General features: G+C 40.0%; 1 protein-coding gene across 5 annotated transcripts in view; it reads right to left on the bottom strand.

The window, feature by feature from the left end:
- Nucleotides 1-1,026, bottom strand: part of CCDC91 (coiled-coil domain containing 91) — a 152,547-nt gene extending 151,521 nt beyond the window's left edge. The window contains exon 1 of one of the 5 annotated variants that reach the window (XM_074825683.1): nucleotides 993-1,026. The gene's annotated coding sequence lies outside the window, so the exon portion shown is untranslated. Of the gene's footprint in view, nucleotides 1-427; nucleotides 796-992 lie in introns of those variants that run through there. The other 4 variants (XM_074825681.1, XM_074825679.1, XM_074825680.1 and 1 more) reach the window with 4 other exon arrangements.
- Nucleotides 1,027-18,734: the final 17,708 nt, after the last annotated feature.

The following is an 18,734-nucleotide window of genomic DNA, read 5'->3' as shown; positions in this document are numbered from 1 at the left end:
ATGCTGCAGTAAGATGGCAAGAAACGCATTCACAATGTGGAGTTGATAGGCAAAAATAATTGTTGAGATAGGAAAGGAAAATTGTTTATAAGATAAACTATAGCCTCCTAAGAACCAAAGCTGCAGAGAGAGTTCATCAAAGGAATATCCCAGAGCAGAAGGTTAAGCTCAGGTGCTGGGGTATCAAGAGGACATAATCAACCCTACTTTATGTATGAGAAGCCTTAAAAGCTAAAATGTTTAAAGACCAGATTTATAGAAAATGTTTTGGATGCCTGAAGATTCAGACAGATTTTCAGAAATACCTCAACACCTAACTCCATTTAGAGTAACAGATATTCGACACACAGACACCGCTGAAAAATCAGACTAGATATTTCACCACAACTTAAGGTTCTGGACAATGTTTGAAAATTTGGCCACGCACAGTTTGGCCTCAGAAGCAGAGGAGCAGAGAAATCACAGCCGAGATTTCCAAACCTCTGGGCTAGAGAACTGCTCACAAGGTTCTCCTTCCTGTTGACAGGGGTATCAGTTTTCTGGGTGCAGGGAAAGAAAGCTCTTCCTCTAAACTACATTTCAAATCCCTTTGCAGCAACCCGTGAGCCACATCACTAAGAACAGCCACCGCGGCACAGGGTGGCGGTACCGGTGGGCCGCAGCTGTGGGGACCCGGGGGCACCCCCGGAGGAGGAGCCAGGCCTCGCAGCGACAATCCCCTGGTGCGGCCAGGCCCTACCGGCACGGGCCCAGCCCCACGCCCCGTACCCCCGGTGAGGGCAGGGCCGGGAACGGCGCCTGCCTCCCCTGCGAGGATTGCTCGGCGCAGGTGGGCAGCCTCTAGAGGGGAGGGAGGGCGGGGAGCGGCTTCCCCCCCGCCACAGACCCCGCGGCCGGGCAGGACCCGCCGCCCCCCTCCCGGGCAAAGCTCCCCCCGCCGCCCGCCCGCCCGCCCGCCGGACACGCGCCAGCCGCGGCCCGCGCGGCCTCACCCGGATGTGGATTTCGCGCCGCTCACTCCCCCACACGCCCCCGTCACGTGGTGCCGGCGCCGCACGCGCGCGCTGGCAGCCGGCCGCCGCTGATTGGGTGCCGGCGAGGGCCCCCGCGCGGGCGCCGCCGCCGCCGCCTGAGGCGGGAGGAGGCGGGAGGAGGCGCCGCGCTCCCGGTGCCGGGCTGCGGGAGCCGCCGGGGCACGGCACGTCCCCGACTATGGGTGCCTCGGGGAGTGGCTGGTCATCCTCGGCCGGCTCCCCAGCCGACACGGCGCCTTATTGTTCCTTACCGGGCCGCTCACGGAAACCTGACGCCACTGGAATCACCGGCTGGCGCCGGTCCCAGGGTCAACCCCAGCCCCTGGATGGAGCTTTTGCCTCTTGGCCTTTGGTGCTGCAGTCAAAACGGGGTTGCTCGCCCTGCCGGCCTGGTGACGTTAGGCTCCTTGCCTCAAGCTTTGTCCTCAAACAGCAGCGGTGTGTTTAGTGAACAGCAGCTGGCACCCCTCTGCGTCCTCACAGAAAATGACTCAAGAACTGAAGATCAAACCACCCCCCTGACTGGAGAGAAGGAGCAGATAAGCTTTGGGGCAGTCCTCTCTGCACTGGCTGCAAGGTGCTGAGAGGACGTGGCATGGTGGCAAAAACTAAGGTGGCACATCCAAGTCGTAAATGACAGACCACGGTGTGATCACAGAATCACAGAATCATCTAGGTTGGAAAGGACCTTGAAGATCATCCAGTCCAACTATTAACCTAGCACTGACAGTTCCCAACTACACCAGATCCCTCAGCGCTGTGTCGATGTGATGTGACTTAACTGGTTGTTCTCACTACTGAACCTATTCTGTGGACAAAACAGTCTCAGTATCTTAATAGAATCAATACTTATTTAATGAACAGTGTATTAATGGACATAGAATGAAAAAGATTTAGCATTATGGCACTGGAACTGCCATTGGAACTGGCACTGCAGTAGTTTTCGTATTCCATACTACATGAAGAAACAAAAAATATGATGGTTTAGGCTCTATGTCCCTTACACCTGCCTGCAGTGTTCTCAAAGGTGGAGATAGAACATGAATTTTTTTGTAAATAACATATGCACCTTTATCAGTCTTTTTACAAGTTATGACATGCATTTAAAAAAAAAAAACATCTTGTGCCTGAATCACTATAAAAGTTTAAAGTTGGAGGGACATTGAAACATTCATCCTTGGCAGACAAAACAATTCTAAGGGCTCTTGTTTTCTGCATTAGTTACCTTCCACTCCAGTATTATCCCAGCTAAAGACCATTATATACACCAATCAGCTGGTAGAGTTTCTTCTTGGATGTGCAAAGGGAAAAAAATCTTAAGAGAATCTTTTGAATATTGTGTATTAGTATGTGGGCATTCCAGAAGTTATATAAAGTTTTAATCAGTAGTTATCATCTCACTGGTTTCTATAATACTAAAAGTGAAAATTCAGATTCTCAGGACTTCAGGAGATCCTTTCCAGAATGGTGTTCATACACACTCTCAGGCCAGGACTGCCTGCTCCTGTTTTGTCAATAAACTGAAGATTTCACTTTTTTGACTATCAAGATACTGTTCTCTTTGTACAGATTAATGCAAGTTTCTATTACTGATGACTGAAGGCAGTAATCCTTAAGTATATGTTTATAATGAACTTACTCTGTTTTGACACTCTGCAACATGTTCCTTTTCTTTTTTTGGGTTTGCCATACTGTTTTTGCAGAAGGAATAAGCATATTCTGGGCAAAAAGCCAAGAAAAAGTAGTTCTTACCAAGCAAAATTAGGTAATTACATTTTCACTGTGTTTTTAAAGCACAGCTGTATCTTTTGGGTTATGAGAATTAGTATATAATATACTTAACTTTATACTTTTCTTCTTATGTAAGGGAAAATGTCCCTTCAAAATGCAGACTTGTCTAATTAGCTCATTTTCTCCGTTTTGAAAGTCAGTAAAAGTAAATGCATTGTTTATTATAATTTTTTTTTTCCCGAGTTTAATGGTTTATAGTGACCATTATCAGGTGTCTCATTTATTTCTGTGTCAGAATTTGGTAGACGAGAGAAAAATTAAATCACTTTTGTTTTGATTTTCCACTAAAACGATTGCATTAATGTTGTATCTCGATACTTTTCAATGCTATTTTAATGACAGGTAATAAGTATCAATGGAAGATGACATATAGTTACTCAGTTTTCTCTGTGCTAAGAAAATGACACCACTAACGCCATTCTCTCAGTAACTGAAGAAGACTGATAAAAATTATGCTGTGATTTTGTTAAGTAGATGCACAGTAAGATTACAGTATCTCACAAGAGTTCCTTGAAGCCTACAGTCTAAATAATCACTAATATTCTAAGACTTTTTTAATGTCTGTAAGAATTGGGTATGCAACTTCTATGTGCACGTATAGTAAATTAATACTGGTTTAGAAAACAAATTCATAAACTATTAAATGTATGTTTCCTTAAAGTGCTCAAAAATTTCTTAAAACGGTATGCAAAAGTATCTTCTATCCCTAATTCATGTATCAGCATCACAAGAAAGCGTCCCTAGTATACTAAATGAGTTCCAAAAAGAAATCAAATATTAAGGTTGTTCATGTACGATAATGTTTAGCTTGTCCAAAAATCAATTTCAACATCAATTCTGCACAATTTAGATTTTTGTAACACGAGCCTCTATCTCTGGTTGTTTATTTTTTTTTCCCAAATTAACTCAAGTGGGAAAAGTCCTTTAAGTCTATAATTTTCTAAATATCTGTATTTTATGGTTTCCTTGGGGTCTGATGTGGTTGTGTTTTGATAATCATCTTCCCTGCTGAGTTGCCACACTGTAGCCCTTGAAATATGCTGCTATTGGTGAATCTACTTCAACTTTTACTTCAGCTAACCTGTCTCAAGGCACTCGTCAGTTAATTTTTAAAATCTCCCTGGATAATGCCCCTTATATTTTAGGAGTATTTCCTATCGTAATGAACCCCAAGGAAATAGAACAAAAATTTTCTTACTGTGTAACACTGCAGTTCATTGAATACCCTGATTTGGACAGACCATCACTATAAACTGTTGGCATTCTTCCAAAGTAGTACTGATTCTTGACAGCCACTGGTTTTTGGGAAACTAAAGGTTGAAGAAACAAAAGGAAACAAGAAAATCCGTTTGTCTCACTCTTAGACACATTCCCTGAAGCCTGAAATGGGCAATTTAATAAACATAAATTCAGCAAGTAAAGAAAAAGCGAGAAGAGGAAGCACATTGCAAGTTATACACTGCTTGCAGTTTTTGAAAGGAATCAGGACGTAGAAGCTGTATAGAAGCCTTATATTTTGACTTAAGATTGAACGTAGCAATTAACATAAGGTTGATTGTTTATGTTTGGTAGCTATAACTATGTCTCTGGAGTTTTATGAAATATGAAAAAAGACATTTCATAATACTTAGATTACCGAAAAACAGAAAGTCCAGTATAATTGTACGCAAAATAGTTTGAACCAATCTAAGACCAAAAACTTAATTTGGGCTCAATGTTATTGTTATGTCTCCTAGAGAGCAAAGTTTATAGAGATTCCTGTCAGTTCTGGAACTTTTTTTTTTAATTGATTCAGCCTTACATGGTAACATTAGGTGGTTATAAATAAGTGGGTAATACCACCCTTCAGTGTAGCAGTTTGTGTGGTATGAAGCCAGTCATATTTGTGGGTCTTCCAAATCAAACAATGTTTGTAATGTTATTGGACTGGATGCTTTTTAAATCTTTGTAGAGAAATAAGAAAAACTCTGTTGAACAAGCGTGATTTGTAAAGTAGATATGGATTGATTTACCACTATTAAATGCCATCATTAACCTAAGGGGCTGACTTCCTTACCGAGGGAAATCGGTGATATAGCTGACAACAAAATGAAGTATTCGCTTTTCTTTTTCTGAAGCAGATTGAGAGAATGGGGTCGTAGGACAGTAAGCTTCTTTATATGAAAGATTATCACTATTTTAATACTGTGCCATTCAACATTTTCAAATACAGTCGAGGCTTATAGCACCTAAAGTCTTTATGCTCTGTTGTCTGGTGATCAGCAGGAAAGAATGGACCAAGTTCAGCTTGACAGCAAACTACTGTTTCCATGAGGAGAACCAACGTACTCTCATTCTTGTGGTCAATATTAGGAGCAAGATCCTGATACAGTTAAACTATTTGAATGGGAAGGAGAAGAAAATACTGTGTCAACCCTGAAGCTAGCCATCAGGTGTAGAATAATTTAGCCCATTTCATTGGCTTAAATCCCTGATTTGTCCCATATTGAGGTCACTACTCCCATCACCACCTCGTTCAGTCCTTGCTGGTATTACCACAATTAGCAATAAAGCAAAAAGCATATTCGTTGCTAGACCACAATCCGCCTACTTAGAAAAATTCTGTCACCCTTTTCTACCCACGAAAAAACCCCACAGTCAAAGCCTGCTATACTTGTTCACCTTTTAAGGTTTTATAGGAAAAATCATGATATAGAAATCATTACGATTTCCTTTCAAGAAAATTTACTAAAAAGTAGACATTTACAACTCCTGCTGTTAAACAAGACCCTGTATAGAGTCCCTTTTTTTCCCAACCTACTATAATATATTTCTCCTTTTGGATGACAGCAGCAGAACCCAGAGGCCACGTTCTAATGTATTTTTTCCCATTTGTAGAATCTGTCTATTGACAAACTCTTCGGTCAGGTACAGGCAGAAATGTGAAGTTTTCTCCAGGTTCATCAAGTAGACATTCTAATAAAGAATTGCACTGTGCCTGCCATCTCAAGTCATGCAGTCCTGTGCGTGCAGTGAATTAGCAGTATCCACTTTACTAACCTTCTCTAATTGTTACAGCTTTTATGCCTCTAAATAGACACCATAATAGGTGAGTTAGTGGTTTTCTGGGTTGGCTGTTTTTGTTTTAAATATTTGGTCCTCCCGTTTTTTAAATCCTGTGGAAGTACTTTTGAATTTGCAATCAGCAATCTGTTTTTCAGCTACTTTTTTTCCAGGTTTAATTGATTTGTATGTTAAGTGCATTTGTATAAGCAGCAGTGCTACGCTGGAAACTTCTTTGTGAAATCATGTTAAAAGGTTTAGGACAGATTATTCATTCACAAGAGCAACTCTTTTTCAATCTGATTTTGCATCCATCTGCAAGAGCAATTTATGAACAGTGCTCTTACTTCAAGTGGTATTTTCCTACAGTATTTTAGTTTCCCTTATTTAATGTTAAAATAAATAAATATTTGAGTTCATAGAAATTCTAGAGAAAACAATATTGCACAAAGAAATCACCTAGTTAATCATGGAAAACTGCACAAGTGCTACGAGTTTGGTTAAGCTGTGAGGGAAATGTCCAAATAGTCCTTTTTAAAGCCATTACAAGCATACTTGCAGCACTTTAAATCAGTCAAACCTCGTCAACAAGAACCAGGGCTGTGTTCTTGAGCTGGTAGCTAGTGTACACACATTTTGTGGGGATTTGAAAGAGTGGACAAACAAGGTCCATAAATTCTCTCAACACCAAGTTCAGGAACTCTGAACTTTATCCAAAACAAATAGTTTCTGAGGACAAAAGCGTTGCCATTTGAAAATAATTCTATTTTTCCACTTGGCTTTCTTAGAACTTCAGTATTCAGGACTTCTATGGATCGTTCTGAAACATAATTTTATTTCTAACATAATCAGTACCTTCTCCGCAGTGCTGCCAAAGTACATAAAGTGAAGCATATGTTGTGGGTTAACCTCAGCAGGAGATAAATTCAACAGGGCAAAGTTTTCCTAAAGCTTTTGGTCGTCTTCCTAAGCTTTTGCTGTGTTGTTGTTTTCCTGTATTTATTTTAATTTTTAATAAATACTTAAAAAGGACAGGCTTTGCAACACTACTGGATTTATCCCGTCAACATGGTTTTGTGGAGACTACCTCAAGGAATGAGAGAGCAGTTAAATCAGTGCACTTCACTTAGTTTTAGTACCTCCACTCAGACTACCAATATTTGAAAAGCAGAGCTTTATCATAAGAATTTTGTTTGTTTCTTTCTATTTTTCTAAAATTACTGAGAAAATTTATAGTGATGTTTGCTGTATTAATAGCAATGAGTTGATACAGACACTCAGTAATCTGGGAAGTCATGCAGTCAGTCCTGAACTTCCCTTTAAGTGGGAACTGACACAGTTCTCTATAAACTATGGAAATCCAGAGCTGACAGTGTGTCCTGTGAGGTATCTGGGAATCTTAGTTTCGCTTGCAGTTTTATCATAGGTTTAAATTCTGGCCTTAAACCTGAAGAATGTGAAAAATTACAGCCTTCAGAATCATTCACCGAACATGTTACAAATATTGCTTTACAATATCCAGCACTTTCTTAAAGGATGTGCAGTAATGTATGTATCTAGCCTATAATCATTATTGATCTTAGACTCTTTGGAAAGATTTGGGATCTCACTCCCCCCTAACCCAAACCATAGAAACAGTTTCCAAAATTTTAATCAATAGAATCTCAGAAATCTCAGGTGGATAACCAAACAACTAAAAGCTAGGCGCAGAATTTTTAGAGAACTTGAGTGAGCAACTGTTCCAATTGCTGAGTCAGGGGCTGAGCTGGAAGGCTACAAGTGAGTAAAGACGGGATTCTGTAAACAAGGTCGTCATCCGGGCACCAAAGAAGGACAAATACTCTTGGTTTGGAATGGCTACTTGGAATTGTGTGTCCTCTAGTGCAAAGCATGACTCTAGTACAGTAGTTGAACCAGACGCAGTACCACATTAGTCAGTCCTGGAATCCTCTCTCACCAGATTTGCTGGAACCAGGTACTGCATCAGATTGGTCAGCGTATTAGCATATCATTCCTTATGAGTAATTTCATATCCACTCTTAAAAGTAGCTTGCAGTAAGACTTAATTGTATTGCAGATGAACTCCAAAAATTATTCCAAGAAAGTTCCTCACTATCTCACATTAAAATCTTCAGACTAGCCTCTTCACAATCCTGGAGTTATTTATAATCAGCTATGACTTTGTTATGTTTGAGACAGATGCAGGCAGACAGAAATGTTCTGGAACAAAAATGCCTCAATTAGTTCTCTTTGTAAAAAGTGTGCATCCTTTTCTGAGTCCTGGACTTTCTCAGCAATGGTGGCTGCACCCATTATTGTTGGACAGCTATTACACAGGGAATGGCATTCTTTCCACCAGCAGTCAGAGGGGACTGGCCATTCCTTTCTTCAGCAGTAATCCAACAGTCTCAGACAATTGCACCAAATGGGAGCCCTGAAGGAATTTCAGTCTGGTTTTATGTATCCATGTCTAGATATAGTCAAAGATCGAGTTTGAAATTACAGTAGTAAAAGGAACACAAATTCCTGTTCCACTCCTGTTTCCTCAATGAAGACATATTTTTTCCATCTCTTCACACTAAAGTTGAGGGAGAATGATCTGTCTCTGGAATTAGAAGCAATCAATCATGGACAACTTGCAAAATAGCTACAGTAGGGATTCGTTCATATTAGAGTTCAGAATAATTTATATAAAAATATAAATATATAAAATTTATATAAATATATAAAAATGAGATAACTGAAATGTACCAATGGACAATTACATTTCTCTTTCAGTCCTAGATAAATTAATCTCTATTATATTAATTACAGAGGTTTTAATGCTGCTGACTGTAGTGGTTTAGCCAAGAATTTATGTAACACGTAGTTGTGTTTCATAATGGAAAGGAAAAAAATTGTGGAATGAACACCTGGAATAATAAGTAGTTCTTATATTGCTGTCTGATACAGAAAAATCATGACATGCACATAGCAAATGTTTTGTATAAATTGCATCTTCTCATTGTGCAACCGCATAAGCCCTTCTTTGGGATAGCGTTGTAGGGTAATCATCAAGCAAATAGGCAATTACTATCCAAATCCTGATTATTTATCTATCTATCGGATCTTGTTTTTCCATTAGAAACACTCCCAAGTAATCCAGCTGCTAGGCAAAAATTTAATTGAAAACATAAAATGATAGTTTGACTAGATACTTTTATTGAAAATAGCTAAAGCATAGAATGTTTGCTAATATGAAAGTGTAGCAAAGAAACTGCCTGACAAGTAAAGGAATGCAAGTAGCACTGAAGACTTTTGACATTCATAAAATGTGTTATCACCTTGCAGAAATTATTACAATACACCCCTTATTTTTCTTAAAAAAAAAAAAAAAAAAAGTTTATTGAGCAAACCTGGGAAGTTGACAAGCAGGTTATAAGTGCATCTGACACTCACTGCTTTCAGTGGAACAACTGGCTGTTAAACACAGTAAGATCTGGTATCCTGTGTTTAATTTTCTTAGGCTGATTTGCCCTTTTTTCCTCAAATAATATCATAGAATCACAGGATGGTTTGGGTTGGAAGGAACCCTAAAGCTCATCTAGTTCCAACCCCCCTGCCATGGGCAGGGACACCTTCCACTAGCCCAGGTTGACCAAAGCCCCGTCCAACCTGGCCTTGAACACTGCCAGGGAGGGGGCAGCCACAGCTTCTCTGGGCAACCTGTGCCAGTGTCTCACCACCCTCACAGGGAAGAATTTCTTCCTTCTATCTAATCTAAATCTACCCTCTGTCAGTTTAAAACCGTTACCCCTCATCTTATCCCTACACTCCTGGATAAAGAGTCCATCCCCCCTTTCCTGTAGCCCCTTTAAGTACTGGGAGGGCGCTCTAAGGTCTCCCCGGAGCCTTCTCTTCTCCAGCTGAACCCCCCCAACTCTCTCAGCCTGTGCTCACAGGGGAGGGGCTCCAGCCCCCTGGTCATCTTCGTGGCCTCCTCTGGACCCACTTGAACAGGTCCATGTCCTTATGTTGTTGCCCCCAGAGCTGGACCCAGCACTGCAGGGGGGTCTCACGAGAGCAGAGTAGAGGGGGAGAATCCCCTCTCTTGACCTGCTGGCCATGTTTCTTTTGATGCAGCTATCAAACTATTGCCACTCCAAAAAAAAAAAAAAAACAAAAAAAAAACCACCCTGTTGACCATTTAGCAAGTATTTCAATTACAAAGACAAGATAAAATGTTTGTTACACTATGAACTAAGAATGCTTGCATCTTATCCTCAAAAAATGCCAAGATAACCTTAGAAATAAACCTCTACTTGTAATCTGCCAGTGGTACCTTAAATGCTTGGCAATTATTTTTACCAAAACAAGCAATTAAAAAATTGGCTGAGATCTTTCAGTTGGCAAAATCTGATGGCCACTTCTGTTGGTGGTTTTCATTAACCAACATTTTAATTTCATTAATAAGCAAAGGAACATTCACACTGCAAATACGTTCACAGCACCAGAAAGTTACGTCCCAATATTTTGTGTTATACCCATTAAAATGCCGATATTAGTTGCATAGAATTCCTTTGGGTAATTAAGGAACTTATGAGAAAGTACTGAACACCTGGTATGGCCTAAAATGTTACAGACTCTCAGAGTTTACTTGCAAGATTTTTGTGAAGCAACTTATGCATATATACAAAATTTGCATTTCTCAGTTGCACGAACTATTATTAAACCTATAAAGTAGTGGAAACATCTGTCGTTTGAAACTATGTATTAAGAAATGTGTTCACATGTTGAAAAACTTAGGTGAACATTCGCAAAATTACTCAGGAGAATTTTGACCTTAATCCGTTGATCCACATTTTAGTATACTATATACATTAAAAATAACATTATTTATTAACATATTATAATGGAATATCACAGCAGTATATTATCTGCATGAGCGAAGAAAGCGAAAACATAATTCCCAACCTGAAGATTTTCTGATTCATTGTGAGTTCCAGCATATGAGGGAGAGTAATTGGTTTTACATTTAAATAATTTAGGCAAGTATGTACATTTCTTAAACATGGAGAAATTAAGCCTGTATTGACTTTCTTTTCCAGATTGCGTATTTGTTTAGAGGCTGAACTTCTGCTCGGTGGAACAATAAACTGCGATTAATAATCGATGTAAATAATGTAAAGATTTTGAAAAGTTAATTTATATACTACAAGTATCTTTTTAAGAGACTCATTTTCGAAAAACATAAATAACAAAAGAAAAAAAGTACTTAGAGGACTTTATTTGTGAAAGTAACTTTACGTAGTCTCAATACAACATGACAGATTGTTATGACAGAGATTAAAAGGAAACTAGTTTTCAGTTTTCTAATTTTGTGTATTTTGTGCACTTGATAGAATTCCATACTTAATCAGTTTTACTCTCCTCAGTCATTTTTCTTGCTGTTTGCATGGCTTCTTTATGCAATGGCCAACAAAAAAAAATACTTAGACAAATAAAATAATAGTCTGGAAGAATTGGTAAACATGCTAAATTACATTTGTAACTAATTTTTAATCCATTTAGTTGGTCAGACATCAGGATTTAAGATGCCTGATCCTGAATGATATTTTTCTCTTTTTGATAGATAAAAATACTGTATTGCCATATCTTCTTTTCATGGCCTTCACATAGGTAGCTAGAATAGAAAGTTCTAAACTATGGTCTGGTGATAATTTGCATCATCCAGTGATAAATCCAATCAATCCAATTGTTTTAAAACCAATTAAAACCTTTCCATGTACTTCAGTGCACATGGAATTAACCTTAAACTGGAATAATTTAGATAGAAGATTTTAGAAAGCATTTTTAAATTATATGATAGCCTGTATCATGGATATATTAAAGGAAGTTGTCATGTACGTTAGGTACAAAAATTATCCCTTTACTTGTTTCTGACAAGCTCTCTACAACTACCTGAAAGGAGGTTGTAACGACGTGAGTGTCGGTCTCTTCTCCCAAGTAACAAGGGATAAGAGGAAAGGAAACAGCCTCAAGTTGCACCAGGGGAGGTTTAAATTTGATATTAGGAAAAAATTATTCACCAAAAGGGTTGTCAAGCACTGGAACGGGCTGCCCAGGGAAGTGGCTGAGTCACCACCCCTGGAGGTATTTAAAAGCCGTGTAGATGTGGCGCTCAGGGACATGGTTTGGTGGTGGTTGGTAGTGTTACGTTAACGGTTGGACTCAATCTTAAGGGTCTTTTCCAACCTAAATAATTCTATGATTCTATTCTATGACATGGTTTTCAAAGACAAAAACATAAATTGAGGTGAAAAAGAGTTTTCTAACTACTTCTGGGACCAAAAGTGGCCGATTACTATTGGACTGATGCCTTTTATGAACAGTTGGAACAAGCACAAAGTTATCTATCTAGTAAAATTTTATGTAATCTCTCTCTTGCTGTGTGGAGGAAACTGTTCAGCCAAGACAGCTTCCTATAATGTGCTACGTACACGCTCAAGCTAGCGGCACAAAATTTGTTTAAACCTTTGTGCAATGCTATGAATATGTTAACATTTTAGGAGGATGAGTCTCATGTGTTGACAAAACCTAATTACTGGAAGTATTTTATAAATTTAACAATATAAAATATTTTAAACAATTACCACATTTTGTATTTATCTCCGTAGGGAAACCAGAATAATGTGTATTTTGTAAAGACAAAAATGTTTGTCAATAAGACTAAAGATGACTCTAATTCCAGTTTAACTGAATAAGTAATAAATCCTAAACAATCTAAGTAGTAGCAAGTAATTTAGTTCTAAAACATTTTCGGTTTTGATCAATTCAAAGTTCCTGTAGTACAGATAAGGAAGATTGTTTTGAGACACTATTTTGGGACATATCTTGATAATGTCATCTTCATTTAATAAGCAAAGACAGACCAACAGTTACCATAACTGGGAGGCCATACAGTAGATTATATAGAAATCTCCTGACGAGTGTAGGTCATACAGAGACATCATCTATCAAATACCTTTGTCAAATGCCACTAAACAAGTCGTGTCAGCCCTCACACCATGTAGATTTCAGCCACACCATGTTGCTAAATGTCTCGTATTTGTATCTAATGTTTACACTTTTAAATATTACACTTTGTGTTATTTATTTATGTGACTAATTATTAGATGAGATACACAGTAAAGTGGAAATCGTATGTACGATGTATCTACTGAGCAACTTTTCTGATATCTGAAAAAACTATCTTTCAGAGCTTTCCCATCTGAATTTCAGTTCCTTACCCACAAAGAGTGGAGTAGAGCCTGAGCAAAACACTTTCCAGTTGCTACTGAGGGGTTTAAATCCCTCACAATTTTCAATCAGTTTGACTTGACTGTTATTCTGTACTGTGGATCCATTAATGTATCATTGCATAGCCTCAGGAAAAAAAAAAAAAAAAAACACAACTCATTTTATGTATCTGTGGTCCAGTCAAGAGTCATTCTTGTCACTGCGCAACTTTGTAATGAGGCTTATTGCCATCAATATCATAGTCCCACTACTGTCAATTACATTATTCTAGATTGTCTACAGAAACTTTAAGAATTTTTCCTCAGTTATTATCAGAATAATTGAGGTTGGAAAGGACCTCAGGAGATCACCTAGTCCAACCTCCTGCTCAGGTCAGGATTAACATAGATTTCAGAGGAGGTAGCTCAGAGCTTTATCAAATCTGACCTTGAAAACCTCCAAGGACAGAGATTCCACAACATGTTTCAATGCTTATCTGTCCTCTTGTTTTCTACTGTGCTGCTATAAAGCTCTGAAAAAGTCTGTTCTCCTTTATCCTCACCTCTCAGCTTTATAGTCTTGAAAAGCAGAAATTCTGCTGGAGCAGATAGGCTTTTAAAAAGATGCACCAAAGAAGATAAAATTTATAAAGCAACTGAGGTAGAGTGTTGCTGCAGACATTAGAACGTAATGGACTGAGCTGCATTCTCAGTTTTCTCCTGCTAGTGCAGTCTAAGATCAGTACAAGCCACTCATTACCAAGGAGAACAGAGTCCAATCTGATATATCTTGTGCCAAATCACAGCTTTCTTACAGTAATGCCACATCACCAAAGATTTTTTTTTTTCCTCCTGTGAGCACTGTAGAGTGTTCTTCCTAGCCAAGAACAGACAGGCAAGACTAGGGGGAAGTAGCAGGAGGGGAGCCAGGAGTCTGCTGCACAAGAAACAGAGGAATGCAAGTGGAACATTATGCTGGGATGTCGCTCATTTTCTGAAACAGTAAAGTTGATTGACCACAAAATTCAAGCAGTCTTCTGCACACCACACAACAGCATTCATCTAAGGACAAATTTGCTTGTTGTGCATTTTCCCTGTATTACATCTCATACATAGATGCAACAGCCACTCTTCAAATTTCAGTTTCCTTTGGGTTTTATATTTCTCTTAGATTCTTTTATTGTTTTCTCAGGATCCTTGCTCTTTTCTATTGATACTACTGTTACTTAAAAGTTTTGATCCCCATAACCAGATATTTCCATAGGAGTGTGCTTCAGTATTGACAGATTACCTATACATATAAAAAATGTAAGTGCATGAGGCACAAGTAGTGGTGACATAGTGACATCCTCAAGACTTCTAGAATGCTGGAGTGGAACGGCAGGCTAAGAACCTCAGAAGGACTCTCCCAGTATCACGTATGTATTGGTTAAACAGCTTCTTTATCTTATACAAAACTATGTCTAAGACTGTCCAGTATTATTCAGATTGCATCAGAGGAAATGGTGCTGCTTACTGTAGTGCTAGGTTGTGCAATGACCCTTCTGTTGACAATGGTTCTGTCAACATTTGCAGATTATATATTAAGTGACTGGGAAAAGGGAAACATTGCACCCATTTCTAAAAAAGGGTAAAAAGGAGGACCCTGGGATCTACTGATCTGTCAGCCTCCCCTCTGTGCCTGGGAAGATCATTGAACATATCCTCCTAGAAGCTATCTTAAGGCATATGGAGGACAGGGAGGTGATTTGAGACCACCAACATGGCTTCACCAAGGCCTGACCAACCTAGTGGCCTTCTGTGATGGAGTGACTACATCAGTGGACAAGGGAAGAGCTTTGGATGTCATCTGGACGTCTGTAAGACCTTTGACACGGTCCCCCACAACATTCTTCTCTCTAAATTGGTGAGACGAGGATGTGATGGGTGGACTGTTTGGTGGATAAGGAATTGCTTGGATGGTCGCATCCAAAGAGTAGTGGTCAATGGCTCACGGTCTGGATGGAGATTGGTGACAAGTGGTGTCCTTTAGGGGTCCATATTGGGACCAGTAATGTTTAATATCTTCATCAATGAGATAGACAGCGGTATCGAGTGCACCCTCAGCTGATTTGTTGATGACACCAGGCTGAGTGGTGCAGTTGACACGCCTGAGAGACGGGATGCCATCCAGAGGGCCCATGTGAACCTCATGAGGTTCAACAAGGCCAAGTGCAAGGTCCTGCACCTGGGTCAGGGCAACCCCCAGTATCAAAACAGGCCGGGAGATGAAGGGATTGAGAGCAGGCCTGCAGAGAAGGACTTGGGGGTACTGATGGATGAAAAACTGGACATGAGCCGGCAATGTGTGCTCGCAGCCCAGAAAGCCAACTGTAACCATGGCCAGCAGGTTGAGGGAGAAGATTCTGCCCCTCCGCTCTGGTGAGACCCCACCTGGAGTACTGCGTCCAGCTCTGGAGTCCTCAGTACAAGTAAGACGTGGACCTGCTTGAGTGGGTCCAGAGAACGGCCACAAAGATGATCAGGGGGCTGAAGCACCTCTCCTATGAGGACAGGCTGAGAGAGTTGGGGTTGTTTAGCCTGGAGAAGACTCCAGGGAGACGTTATAGCAGCCTTCCAGTACTTACAGGGGTCTTGTAAGAAAGATGGGAACAGACTTTTTAGTAGGGCCTGTAGTGATAGAACAAGGGGTAATGGTTTTAAACTAAACAAGGGTAGATTTGGAGTAGATATAAGAAAGAAATCTTTGACAATGAGGGTGGTGACATACTGGAACAGGTTGCCCAGAGAGATTGTAGATGACCCACCCCTGGAAACATTCAAGGTCACATTGGATGGGGCTCTGAGCACCCTAATGTAGTTGAAGATGTCCCTGCTCATTGCAGGGGGGTTGCACTAGATGACTTTTAAAGGTCCCTTCCAACCCAAATCATTCTATGGTTCTATGCTTCTAAGTACTGATGCTGTTGATACCTTGTGCAAAATCGGTCATGGCACTTTACACAACTTTAGAGTCACCAGATTCTTAATTAGATCACCAAGATTGAGAATTTTTTTCTTGTCACTTCTCTGACTTGAATGGAATGTTAGAGTTGTGTTGTTACGGAGATAGGTCCTTTGCTAAGGACAAAAATCACTGGGGTCTTCCATACCAAACTCTGAAATCCTATTCATATTTTTCAGTCCTTAATGAATCTCATGGAATGTATTTCAAGCTACAGGATTTGCTTCCAGCACCTGGTGAAGATCATAGGATTTCCATTCCCTCAAGGTTCTGAGAAGGATCCTATTGGTGTGTCCATATTAGCATTCTAGTTTAGATCAGGAGTGTGCTTTTGAAGTGAATCTCTTAATTGTCCCCACTTACAGCATTTCAAGTCACATTGTGGAATAGTCTTGGAACACGAGATTAATTCCTTTTGAATGAAACTAAACTGGAAGGTGCCTGCCAGGTAGTGCACCTAATATCCCCAGATATTAATAGTTGTTTGGTGTATAAGACCAGATAGAGCTAGTCATAGAATCATAGAATTATTTAGGTTGGAAAGGACCCTTGAGACCATCGAGTCCAACCGTAAACCTAACACTACCAATTCCACCACTAAACCGTGTCCCTAGGTGCCATGTCTGCACGTCTTTTAAGTCCCTCCAGGGATGGTGACTCAACCACTTCCCTGGGCAGCCTGTTCCAGTGCTTGACAACTTTTTGGTGAAGAAATTTTTCCTAATATCCAATCCAAAGTTTCCCTGGCGCAACTTCAGGCCATTTCCTCTTGTCCTATCACTTGTTACTTGCGAGAAGAGACCAACACCCACCTCGCTGCAACCTCCTCTCAGGCAGTTGTAGAGAGTGATAAGGTCTCCCCTCAGCCTCCTTTTCTTCAAACTAAACAACCCCAGTTCCCTCAGCCGCTCCTCATAAGACTTGTTCTCTTAGACCCTTCACCAGCTTCATGGCCCTTCTTTGGATACTCTCCAGCACAAAGTAAACACCCAGGTAGTAGCTGTCTGAAAAAAAAAATCATGGTTTTGCACCTCTTGCCTCTACTCTTAAACAAGAGTCTTATAGAATCAGTTGTGCTGGAAAGGACGTGGAAGCCCTGGTGGACAACAAATTGAACATAAGCCAACAGTAGGCTCATGTGGGGAAAAAGGCCAACTGCGTCCTGGGCTGTATTAGCAAGATTGTTGTAGTAGATTGAGGGGCAGTTTTACACAAATCTCATTTTATTAACTGGAATTAATAGAATCCCTGAGGAGTTTCGTATAATAGTGAACCGGAACCATGAAAAGACTACGCGACCTGCCACTGCTGGTGTTCAGTCAGTATTTATGTAGATTATGAGCCAAGTATTAGGCCAGCCCTGAAATTTTCTTCATTGTGACAAAATGGCTCCACTTTCTTTGCAGATGTGGATGGAAGATTCCTTCTTCCAATGCCCCTAAGCAAGTAGCACAGCATAGTGGTTTTGTGGCCTATAGCTGAGATGGAAACAGGACTTAAGTACAACAGAATTAGATCTTGTAACACATAATCACCTCAAGTATTTAGTTACTATCAAATGTCTGTGTAATAAAGCAAGGGGATTTCTGCTCATTTGTTAGAGAATGAATGAATGAGTCTATTGTTAATTAGAATCAGATTGCAAAAAGTGTTTGCATTTGTATGAAGAAACTTCAAATTGAAAAGTCACTGTTCAGTCTTGCCCACAGTTGTGTGCACATACTTTCTAAAATCAGCAAGTGTTGGCGAGCCTTGCAGCAGATAAATGACACATACATGTGTGTCTAGGGGCAAGATTGACCCCACAAGCTGTAAGACTTGCCACCACCTAACTTTTCACGTTCCACGCACATGGTGTGGATAAACCTAGTTCACACTAATAAACGTGCCTGAATATTATAAAATTCAGATAAAATTATTAAATGTTCTTCTACATAGTTTAAACACCTATTTATAAAGCAAAATATGACTTCCATTTCTATGTATGTTTTCTGTTCACTCAGGGTTACTTTTAGAGGGTTTTTATTCAATAATGGTATTCTAACTAGAATTATAGAAAATTCATTTTCAGGCATATGTCAAGGAAATTACAAAAAGTATGTAAGATAGGAATTTTCATCAGATAGTTGTTTAAATACCTGTTTTCTACAGTATGATACCTATTCTCTTGTACTTTACCCTTCTAATATGTCTATATTTTCACATGTTTCTCAGAGATATGAAAAATCTGCAAAGGTTTGGAGTTGTGCACAGACTGCCCCCATAGCTTATGTTTAGACTCATCCTAGGCTCAGTTAGGGAATTTTCACAGTAGGAACTTGGACTTGATAGTTATTCCATATGTGCTGCACCTTTCATGACAGACCCTCCACCTGTGCTCACCACTGCAAACATCTACATTATGCCCGTGTAGTCAGCCAGATTTGATCTACAGGACCTTCAGTAACGGTCTGCAACTGAAGCGTGTATAAGATACACATCTGTGGCACGGGGATTTCCAAAATCAACTTTCTGGCTGGCAGGTTAGGGGCAGATGCCCTATGACCTCACACTTTTAATGCATCATGGAGGCTGTGGCCTAACTTTCCTGTTTCACTTGCAGTCATT

Source organism: Strix aluco, chromosome 5 (genome assembly GCF_031877795.1).
Source record: "Strix aluco isolate bStrAlu1 chromosome 5, bStrAlu1.hap1, whole genome shotgun sequence".
NCBI lineage: Eukaryota > Metazoa > Chordata > Aves > Strigiformes > Strigidae > Strix > Strix aluco.
Note: the sequence above shows the minus strand (reverse complement) of the source record. Positions and strands in the feature narration are given on the sequence as shown.